Source organism: Argiope bruennichi, chromosome X1, assembly GCF_947563725.1.
Source record: "Argiope bruennichi chromosome X1, qqArgBrue1.1, whole genome shotgun sequence".
NCBI lineage: Eukaryota > Metazoa > Arthropoda > Arachnida > Araneae > Araneidae > Argiope > Argiope bruennichi.
Window position 1 is genome coordinate 82,897,638 of NC_079162.1, and position 10,029 is coordinate 82,907,666.

A 10,029-nucleotide genomic window follows, 5' to 3' on the forward strand; every position below is an offset into this window, starting at 1 on the left:
CGTATGATCTATGCAAATGATTATAAAATTGGTGAACTTTAGTTTAATAGTCCAAATTAATATACAGCAAGAATTTCATAGAATGTATTCAGTATCGTTATGTTTAATTTAACACTGTCTTCGAAAAAATCAATGACTTGCAATTTTAGGATGAAACAAATTATCTAAAATTGTGATACAAAACTATTTCAGGAGTTCAGACCAGGACAAAACCACCGAAGAGCAACCTATAGGCAAACCATACGTAGGGGAGAGATATATAATGGGGTCAATTCACGCTCACATACCAAACAAACCGCTTCTGTTCAATTTTCAACCGTTCTGCGCATGTCGTAATGTCTGCCGATAACGTTGATGAAACCATTGTCTAGTAAATATTACGCTATTTTTTTTACAGATATTATTTTGAATTATTTTCTCCAAATTTTCTTAGTTATATAATTTTATTTCTTATATTAAAATTTTAATTAGTATTTTCAATGGAATTATTGTTTTTGCATAATTAATTAACATCGCTTTTTAATTCGTTTGGTGCCGCTTTATTCCTCCCATATCCTTTTCACCCCTTTTTTTATCCGAAGGATACATTTTGACAAATGACTATAGCAGTATATTTGAAAAATTACATATGTTCTTTTTTACATATTATTCAAATATTATAGAATGTAGAATTTCATGAATATAGTTCCCCCGGTTAGTTCTTTTTAAAAATTAATTATTATTCTTAGATAAGTTAATATTTTAAAGCTTACTAATAAAATTATTACATTTTTCTTTCTTATGTAATTATTTTTCTAAATATTGAGACTGATGTTTTCAGTTTGCTCAGAGGAAAGAACATGAAACTCAAATTAGTATATATTGAATAAATTATGTTTACAATTTCAAATTATGAAATATAAAAGGTATAAATACCTTTTTTTAAATCTATGCAACTTATGAATCAATAATTTCATTTTAAGCTGTAGAAATCATTAGAGGAAAACAAACAAAATCTTGTTTCCATAATCTTTATTTGCAGATTACAATATATATATAGATAGATAGATAAAATATATGTGATAATTATTTGAAAAAATATGATCAAATGGATTTTTCAATGTAGTTACTAATTCAAAAAACTAAAAAACTATTTACTATTTATCAACATTTATTTTCTTCAATACTTAGAAATAATATAAAAACAGTATGACAAGAATGTCAATGTAAATGATGAAATCAATTTTATTCAACAGAAACATCCTAGATACTAAACAACAGTTTTTTTTTATCACCAATAAAAACATAATGTTGAACAATGCACTTTTAAAGCAGAAGAATTATGACTTTTTTTTAAATGCTAAAGTTACATTGAATGAATATCATAAAATAAAACAAAAACATACAATACAGAAAATTTAACAAACAAGAATAGGGTCATGATATATATATAGAGAGAGAGGGAGAGAAAGAGAAGTTAAATAAGATATAAAGAGTAGTTGAAAGAAACACTTTTATGCTTTTACATAATTTTATAATTCAAAATTGATATGTTAAAAAAAAGTGAAACATACATGTAGCAATAAAGTTGGGAACAAAAATTATATAATAAATGGTGATATGGAAATTGATTTTCAATGAAAAGACTTGTATTTATTAAAACAGAAATCACTGAGGTGCACAATGGTATAACATGATATTATGATAACAGTCAATTTCAGTTTAAATACAATAAACTATTGACATTTCATTTTTAACAATAGAAAAGTTATTTGATATAAATTCACTTTAAATCCATAACAAATCTGAAAATGTAATTAGAAAACTAGTAATATTCACTTCCACCTTTTAGCATTATAGCAGTTGTTATTTTTGCAATAGGACTTTGTTTACTTATATTAATTAAATTTAGATAAGATTTTGTAGAAAAATGCAATGTAATATTCATGTAAACATTTTAAAACTTTCTAAGCATATTCAAAATTATCAGAAATTTCATCAAATGTGAATAAAGTAAATCATAAATGCCCTCACGATTTTGTTTGATTGTTTTTGACGGCAAATCGCTTACCGATTTCTTTTTCTTCGAAGAGTTTTTCTAACAAATTACTGGTACAGCTGTATTTAATAAATGGGCACACACTGGATGAATTTTTCAAAATGATCGGAGCATATCACCGACTTCGAAGGCTTGAAAATCTGTACCAAAGCTATCAACCCAAGTCAGGATTGTTGAAAGGAAAATAAGAAAACATTTTATCATGACAGTCACTCTTGTGTTTCGCATTAAAGCATGCATCCATGAGCACACCAGTATTTCCTCTTTTAACACATAATAAGAGGAAAGAAAATGACTAAAAAAAAACCTTCAAATGTAAACAAAAAACCCGCTTCATACTTGGCGGAGAATGTTAATGGCAGACTAATCGACGAAAGCGGTGCGGATGAAACTTAAATGCCATGCGCAGAAGTTCATGACATGTGACGTAAAAGTCACATAAATTGACCCCATTAACGCTATGGATTACTAAACCACAAAGATTCAATTCCTTCGGCCGTATTCACCAAACCGGTTGCTAAACATCTGATCGTTCAACCCATGATCAACGACAAATCATCAACCAATGATCATTCGTATTCACGAACGTTAATTTTACGATTAATCTTCTAGTAGATTAGTAATCTACTTAATGATTAAGTAGATTAAGATATTAGTAAAAATAAGTTGCAAGTTAAAGATGTTTTTGGAATATATATTTGTCTCAAATTCCTTTCTAATGATTTAGTTCAAAATAAGAATGAATAACTTTTTAGAAATATAATATATGAACTTCTTTAAAAATTTAATTAAAATTCTAAGGAAAAAAAAAAAAACTCTTAGTATTGCTTCAGAAAATTCCAAATCGTGTTTTATAATGAAAAATTCAACTCTAAAAAAATCAATAAACACAATGGTTTATTCTGAAGATGCAATACTGAAGATAATTACAGTAAAATTTTAAGCCGAACGTCGTAAGAAATATTATTTTCGAAATGAATAAAATGTTTCAAAAAGTGTTATTTGTTATTGGTTGCTTAGTAGGTTCCGTTATTTCAGTATGAAATGAAGATTTAAAATATTATCATCTCTATTATTGAATCGCATTTGACAAATAACAAACTTCTTTTATGGTAATATGATTTGTTATTTAAATTTGGCAAAATAATTTTTATTAATAATTTAAAAGTGAATTCTTAATGAAAATTAGATGAAAAATAATGTTTTTAAAATGGGTATTAATGTCAGTTTTCATTTCAACGCATTAAAACCAAACAAAAATGTTTGAAAGCATCATATGAAACTTTTCTTTAAAAATTTATTCACGAAGTTATAATGTAAAATTTAAAATTTGTTGTACTGAAAGAAAGAAGAAATTGCCCCAAAAAATCAATGAGCGAAATGCTTTATGCTAAAAAATTTAAATACGCTTGAGTAAAACTCTTAGGCTGAAAGAAAATGCAAGCTCGTTGTTGAAAAACCGCAAGGCAATTCATCGCTCAAAGTAGATTTATTATTTCGAATGACGGGTTTCTTCTATATAAAATCAGTCTAATTATGTACAATTGAATATTCGAAATACGAAAATTACTGTACAAAAGTAGCCCAATGAATAAGTATAACTTCTGAGTATACTCTCTAATAAAGGCATCATCTCCCTCCCCAAATAAAATCATGGGCATTGGACAATACCGTCAACGCTACAAATGCACAGATTTTTATTTTTAGACAATGGCATATGAGTTTTGTGCTTCACAGTACGATGAAGAAAACCAAATATGTATTGCGAATGCCCTTTTTTCAACTAATTGAAGTCAAAATTTAACGCAGAATGCATTTTAAATATCGCGATCATATGTTAAATTTCATTTATCTAAGTCGTTGAGTTTTTATATTATCGCGTACGGACCAATTAACATTCAACTCTTTGACGGATTTAATTCAAAATTCGATAAGTATCTAATTTAAATGTTACATTTTTATACCGATTTTATTCGTATAGCTATTTACTGTCTATCATATTCATTTGTATTCGAATAGCCAAATAGACAGACTTCACATCAATGGATTTCCTTCATCAGTGGATTTGATAGAAATTTTCAAATTTGTTGAAAGAACATGCAACCAAACTTCAATTTGTCTTGCTAAAGACGCTTTTGAGTTATTGTGTTCATAGACTTATGAACAGACAGTTCCCAAACTGTGCTTTATGGACTCAGGAAGTTAATTAAAACTAAGATATTGAGATTAGTTAAAATGTCGAGTTGGATTTTCGACGATTACAATACTTTCTCTTTGCATAATTCATTATACTAATAAGTAAAAATGGGCTTGACTTCATAAATCACTTAATTCTTTTATGAATTATAATAAATTTTATTATAAACAGATAACTATTGTGGGAAATTTTTATATCCTTTCTGAACTTCGAACTGAAATAAACAATGTCAGCTTTCAATAACTCGAATGGCATATTCTATAATCTAGCATATCTTCTGATAAAGAAATATTTATTTGAAATAACAAATAAAATTAAATTCACTTTTAGAGGGAGGTACAAAAGTGCATAATAATTCGCAATAAATTTATACTTTTGCTATAATACTTTTAAAAAAATCTGAAAATAAAATTTAACAAACATAGAAACAGATATCGAAAGACATAAAAATATCAAAATGTCACTTTTCTTCTTTTAAACTGCGAAAATTTGTCTATATTTCTTTGATAATATCAGTTTCAATAAATAATGGAGACAACTGAATCATACTATTCCACAAACAGTTCTCAATTATTTTAGAAAAAAAACCCGGTCTCTTTCAACTTGCATTACAGATTCGGTATGGATCTCCGTTAGATTTCAATTCGGAAGAAAACTAAATAAAAAACAATCAAAGAACTTTTACTTAAATATTCAATCACCATTTATAACCTATTGAATTTAGAATGTTTCTATTAATTTAGAAAAAAATATATTAATATTATTCTCATCAATTTAAGTGATCTGACATTTTTAAAATGGAGGTACTCGCCTTCAGCAATGACATTTTTGATGGAAAGTTGGGGGTGGAGGCTCCCCTCATTATTGGCATCTTTGATTCAAGCAGAAAAGAAGAATCACACTATAGCATTAGAATTCGACGTTTGAGGTAAATATTATTCAAAATTAATGCTTTTCATTAAATAAACAAAAGACTAATAGATGTTCTTTTAGCTTAAAAGAAACTAATCGTCTTCGATGACCAGTTGTTTACCCTTCATATTAAAAGTAATAATTTAGCCCTTCAACTACAGAAACAGATAATCAGCTGAAAAAGACGAAATTTTAATAATAATTTTACACTGTGGTACCTATTCCGTAGAAAATAAAAGATAAGAAAGTTAATAAAGAAAGTAACAGGAAACCTATATTGAAAGGGAGAGGAATTAAACTGGAGTAGATGACCATGAAATTGAGTTAGGATTTCAGGATTACTTTTATACTATATAAAGTAGGATAATCATTTAAGTTCTTCTACATGGAAAGCAAAGGGAAAAACATGTATCAGTAAGCAGTATTTATATTTTTATCTTTCAAAAGCTATACCTTTTCATTGTGAATTCTATTTAATAAAAAAAAAAAAAAATTAAAAAACAGTAGTGCAGATTTTTTGAGCCCCAATTTCCAAAATGCATTAAAAATAGTTTCATATTAAAATACATATTCAATAACTTTAAAAAATAGAATTAAATGAACTTCTTATGGTAGGCATTTCAATTGTGTGTTTCTCATAATTTTTGCTAAGTTAAATATTAAAGCGAAATATTGATTAGTAATTTTACAAAATCATATTAATTTTATTATTAATAATTATCTAGAATAATTAATATTCATTAACTAATAAATATGAATAATTATTTCATATTCAAATTCGTTTTCTTAATACTCAATGTTAAAATGCATTTATAATCATCTCAGAATTAATGCATTTATTCTATTTTTTGAAAATATCAATTTATATATGAAACAAAAATACATTTAAAATCCATACAATACAAATTAAATGACCTCAATTTAAAAATAGAATTTTTTTTAAAAAAAAAGTTAACAAATTTGCAGGTGTAGCTCAAAATATTTACATACTTGACATTTTTTTGAATTAGTTTTAAAGAATGAAATAACAGCATTTCAATTTTCTATTGTAAATATATCAAAACTGAATATACATATAAAAGAATTAATAATTATGCTACTATTAAAAAAAAAAAATTTGGGGGGGGGAAGGGGGATCACAGATAATACAGTATGAAAATCAATATTGCACTAAGATACTTATGAATAATTTATTGGCATATCCATTCAAGAAGGTCTATCACAGCTGTGATGCATGCAAATAACTGCTATCACAGATGTAAAGATCATCTAGTTTGGCAAGGCTGCCAGCTGGATTTTCTTCCTTAGCAAATCTTCTACTTTTTTATCCAATACTTTCAAGTTGAATATTATCAAACATCAATACTGCAATATTGCATCAATTTTTGAACATGAGATATTTAGAAAACAGAGATAAAATCACTGAAAAAACACAGACAAAATTATATTATAGAAACCAAATGAAAAATAAATAAGTGGCTCAAAATCTAGTATTGTAGCTTAAAATCTAAAGACAGAATATGACTTTTTTATAAAATCATTGTCAATCAGGTAACTATTATATATTATATTTTTTTGAATTAGAGAGAAATTTGCATAATAACAAATAAATTTGTTATAAATGATTGAAGGTAAACAAAACTAAATATTGATATTTAGATTGAATAATATTATGTATAAATAAAGCTACAGGACAATGAAAGGTACATAAATGCTGTTAAAGTAAATGCAAACATAACATCACAACTTAACAATAAAAGAAATTTTTTGATTAAAATTATTATAAAATGACCTGATTACAATGCATTATACTCGATGAAGCAAGAGGAAATAATGCATCGTAAAAATTGTCATAAATAAAATAGCTAAAAATAAAATGGAGAACTAAATTATAAATATTGCTTTTTATTTCTCACAATGCTATGCAAAAATAAAATTAGAATTCATTGAAAAGTAAGACATAATTATTGTTAAAATTAATCTAAAAACAGAAGAGATTCATATAAAATTTGAGTCAGAGCTATTTTAAAGACTCAAAGATAACTCAATTAGCAAATTGAGTTATTAATTTGACTGATTCTAAAATCTCTTTTTTGAACTTGTGTAAAATAAGTAGGGATGAACTAGATGTTTCCCATAATGCATACTGTGAGTTTCTAGCAAGTTTCTTTGAACCCATACGATATAATAATCATTATAGAAAATTTTGAAAGATTAGATTGGCTATTAAAAATCATACTAACCATGTAAAATTATACACAAAAAATAATATGTTAAAATAGTCACTGACATACATTTATTGTCAATCTTTCTTCCTGAGAACCATTTCAAACTTTAATATTAAAATTTTCAAGATCTGTATTCACATTTTTATTATAAGACAAAGAACTATATATAGTATAAACAGCCTTTAAATAACTTTTATATTTATTATTCATAAAAAATAAAAGATGCCTTTTAAAAAAATAAATAAATCCAAAATAATGTTATGATGAAATAAAATATATAGTTTAAAATTGCATAATATATAAAAAATATTAATTTATTTATAAATTATTGAATAAACTATATATATAAATTAAGTATTTGGATATTAACTGCATGCTGTTGATGAATATAGTCAAGATTTAATTATGAAAGAATTTATGAGCAATGACCCTTGGCAATTAATTGTTAGCATGTGGTTAATATACAACTGAAAACTAAAGTTTTCTTCAAACATATCATTTTTTGTATTTTATTTACTATTGAAATTCATAATCTATACTTATAATAAAGCTCAATGTGTGTGTGTGTTGGCGCTCTACAGGCCAGGTCATTTCACATACAGCTACCAAATTTGATACATGTATACCTTAGAGGTCGGGAATGTGCACCTGGGGTTCCTTTTTTTGAAATTTTAATTAGAATTTTAATTATTAATTAAAAACTAACTTTCCCGCCAAAACAATCTTCCATTTTTCCCACCGCCAACTTTTTCGCCAAAATAATCTTCCATTTTTCCCACCGCCAAAGGAGTGAGGTTTCAGTTTTTTTTTTCTCCCAACAGTAATGAGGCTAGGGTTAATATTTTTCGGCGGATTATTTCAAACGATTCTGTTTATTTTCTTAATGTTTTATGTATTTAAAATTAAACATTGTTAATTAATCCATGTTTCAGATTCATTCTGAAGTACTTTTGAATTAAAATAACACAGAATAAAGGAAATTAAAAATGTATAATCTGCATAGCGTTACCCCAACTGGCGTAGAAAAATTCACGCATTTGCGTTACCTAACTGGCGAAGAAAATTTACGCATGCGCATTGTTCTGATTGTTGTCATGACAACCACTATCAACAGATGATTTAAATTATTTTTAGGTTAGTTGCATGCTTTTGTAAGTAAATTGTATTTATGTTAGTTATATGTTTTTTGTATATGCTTATAGTTTTAAGTACATCGTTTTTTAAGTAGTTTTTTTTAACCTGTTTTCAATGATTTAAATTATTTTTAGGTTAGTTGCTTGCTTTTGTAATTAAATTGTATTTATGTTAGTTATATATTTGTTTGTATATGCTTATAGTTTTAAGTACACCGTTTTTTAAGTAGCTTTTTAAACCTGTTTTAGACCGATTATTTTAAACGATTCATTTTATTTTCTTAGTGTTTGATGCATTTAAAATTAAACATTGTTAATGAATCGATCTGCTCATGATGAATCTGAGAAATTTTAGTTGACAAATTCTTGAGATATTACATAAATTAAGAAAGATATTCTTTAGTGCCCATAAAGTTTAAACGCTCAGTGACTCTATTATCAGTAATCATATTATTAAAAAAAAATGCTTTGTTTCAGTAAAAAATATTATTATATTAATGGCAGATTAATCATTTACACTTTAATTTAAAGCATAAATTCTACGAGGGGTAACAGAAAATTAGAGAGATACATATCACGTTATGACTGAAGGCCTTTATAATATTATGAGTAAATTATATGACTATCAAAATTTGAAGTTTAAAAATATTTTGCTGAAGAATCTATTAAAGTTGGAATTGCATAAAATATTTAATTATTAAAATTTTAACGAACATTAAGATTGGCGAACCGGCTGGTCGCCAAAGGCGGCTAGTTATTTAATAAATGAAAGAAAATGATATATATAATCATCTAAGCATCATTGCAAAATATTTAGAGAATATCTTTTCAGAATGAGATATAAAAAATTTCTTGACAACTGATGACACTTGCTCCAATAATTCTCCAACATTATTTAAATATAGGGGAGAAAATACATGTTCAGATTATTCAGTTGATTTTAAAATGTAAAATGCACAATAAAAAAATTAACTTGCATATAAAAAGATTTTTTCTATATCATTTTGCTTATACTTCATAAGAAAGAACCATACAAAAAGTTGATTAGTTTTTCATTGCTTCTTGCATCATTATTTCACTCAAACAAAATTTCTACCTTTCTTTTAATTCGGTCTACCTATTTTGTGTTCAGTGTGTATAAAATTGTTTTGTTAATTTAGCAAAGTACAAACATGGTTAATTGCTCCTAATGAAATTAACCATAAAAGTAAATTCAATGGAATAAAGAATTTAAAGCAAAAGAAAGAAATGCCAAGGCTGGCAAATTTGGATATCTGCAAAGTCTAACAGAGCAAAAGAAAGTGAATGATATTTATACACAGTTAAAGAGTATTAGTCATTAAAAGAAAACACATGGTGATTGATGAAAATAATAAGCATGGAAGGTGGAATATTATAAGACAATATTTTTTTGAAGGCTCCAAAAGTTAATTCAGCCTTGATTAGTAAGATTCATGCGAGTCCATAATTAGTTAACAAAAAGATAAAGATATGTAATAAATTTTCACATCACGAATTTGC